At 37.2% G+C, this 2530-nt stretch overlaps 1 pseudogene; it reads right to left on the reverse strand.

Moving 5' to 3' along the window:
* Nucleotides 1–466: 466 nt before the first annotated feature.
* Nucleotides 467–1011, reverse strand: LOC125935145 (60S ribosomal protein L9-like; annotated as a pseudogene).
* Between the last annotated feature and the right edge of the window lie 1519 nt (nucleotides 1012–2530).

Raw genomic sequence — 2530 nt, forward strand, 5'->3', positions numbered from 1 at the left:
TTACCCTCTCTCTCTGCTCCTCCTTCACTTGCACAGTCTCTGTCTCTCTCAAAATAAATAAGTAAACTGAAAAAAAAATGTATCACAAGGCTCAAAAAGAATGATATCTTGCTATTTGCAACTACGTGGATGGAACTGGAGGGTATTATGCTAAGTGAAATTAGTCAGTCAGAGAAAGACACAAATCATATGACTTCACTCATATGAAGACTTTAAGAGACAAAACAGATGAACATAAGGGAAGGGAAACAAAAATAATATAAAACAGGGAGGGGGACAAAACAGAAGAGACTCATAAATATGGAGAACAAACTGAGGGTTGCTGGAGGGGTTGTGGGAGGGGGAATGGGCTAAATGGTTAAGGGGCATTAAGGAATCTACTCCGGAAATCATTGTTTCACTATATGCTAATTAATTTGGATGTAAATTTTTAAAAAATTAAAAATAAAATTAAAAAAAGAAAAAAAACATAGATATCATCCCCAAATTTTCTGATATCCTTGTTTTTAACTGTTGTGACTTTGTGAATCGAAGCAGCTGAGTTTGATACAAGTTCAATGTCATTTCCTTCAAGAATTAACTCTTCTTTTTGGGCTTGAGATACTGAACCAGCAATACCCGGTTTCATCTGAACCCTGTGGATGTATTTTTCACCCAAGAAATTACAAATTTCAATAAGAGAACCATTCTCCTGAATAACAGCATTGATGGGGGAACTGACATACACAGACCTCATCTTGTAATGGAAACCTAGTGTAACACCCCTCATCATGTTCTGTGCATGACTATAGATGGTGCAAACAACAATAGCCAATTCTTTTCTATTTCCCCACCATTTGTCAACTTGGAGCCTTCTCTTTTTCTTTCCAAGAACACCGAGCTCTACAATGATGTGACTGAAGTCCCTTCACAGGGTTCCTCTAGGACCCTTTACAAAACAGTGGGTCCCTTAAGAGTGATGTCAGCATTTTCTGGAATGTCAGTCGTTTGATTGATGAGAATGGTCTTCATTCTCTCAGATGCTGCCAAAACAGTAAGTGTATTCTTAATCTCCTTCACCTATTTCACCCATCCTTCCACCCGCCTCGTTCTTGTAACCATCAGTTTGTTCTCTGCAGTTGAGTTTGTTTCTTGATTTATCTCTCTCTCTTTTTCCCTTTGATCTTTTGTTTGGCTTCTTATATTCCATGTATTGAGTGAAATCATATTTGTCTTTCCCTGACATTTCACTGGGCATTATACTCGCTAGCTCCATCCATGTGGTTGCAGATAGCAAGATTTCATTTTTTATGGCTGAATAATATTCCATTGTGTGTGTATCTATATGTCTATCTATATCTATATCTTCTTTATCCATTCATCTGTCAATGGACATTGGGTTGCTTCCATAATTTGGCTATTTTAAATAATGCTGCAATGAACATAAGGGTGCATGTATCCTTTAGAATCAGTGCTTTTGTATTCTTTGGGTAAATACCCAGAGTGGGATTATTGGACTGTAGAGTAGTTCTATTTTTAATTTTTTGAGGAACCGCCATACTGTTTTTCCACAGTGGCTGCACCAGTTTGCATTCCAACTAATAGTGCATGAGGGTTCCTTTTTCTCCACATCCTTGCCAGTACTTGTTACTTGTGTTTTTTTATTTTAGCTATTCTGACAGGTGTGAGGTGATATCTCATTGTGGTTTTGATGTGCATTTTCCTGATGATGAGTGCTGTTGAGTATCTTTTCATGTGTCTGTTGGCCATCTGGATGTCTTCTTTGAAGAAGTATCTGTTCATGTCTTCTGCTGATTTTTTAATTGGATTATTTTTTGGGTGTTGAGTTTTGTAAGTTCTTTATAAATTTTTGATATTAACCCTTTATCAGATATATCATTTGCAATATCTTCTCCCATTCAGTAGGTTGTCTTTTAGTTTTGTTGTCTTTTGTTGACTGTTTCCTTTGCTGTACAGAAGCTTTTTATTTTGATGTAGTCTCAATAATTTACTTTTGCTTTCATTTCCCTTGCTTCAGGAGACATATCTAGAAAAATGTTGCTATGGCTGATATCCGAGAAATTACTGCCTATGCTCTCTTCTAGGATTTTATGGTTTCACATCTTACATTTAGGTCTTTAATCCATTTTGACCATTATTTGTGTATGGTGAAATAAAGTGGTCCAGTTTCATTCTTCTGCATGTAGCTGTCTAGTTTTCTCAAAACCATTTGTTGAAGAGACTGCTTTTTTCTCATTGCATATTCTTGCCTCTTTTGTTGAAGATTAATGTATCTTATAATTGTGGTTTGTTTCCAGTTTTTTTCTTTTTTAAAAATTTTTTTTTAATGTTTATTTATTTTTGAGACAGAGAGAGACAGAGCATGAATGGGGGAGGGTCAGAGAGAGGGAGACACAGAATCTGAAACAGGCTCCAGGCTCTGAGCTGTCAGCACAGAGCCCAACGTGGGGCTCAAACTCACGGACTGCAAGATCATGACCTGAGCCAAAGTCGGCCGCTTAACCAGCTAGGCCACACAGGCACCCCTGTT

Source organism: Panthera uncia, assembly GCF_023721935.1.
Source record: "Panthera uncia isolate 11264 chromosome A1 unlocalized genomic scaffold, Puncia_PCG_1.0 HiC_scaffold_17, whole genome shotgun sequence".
Classification (NCBI taxonomy): domain Eukaryota; kingdom Metazoa; phylum Chordata; class Mammalia; order Carnivora; family Felidae; genus Panthera; species Panthera uncia.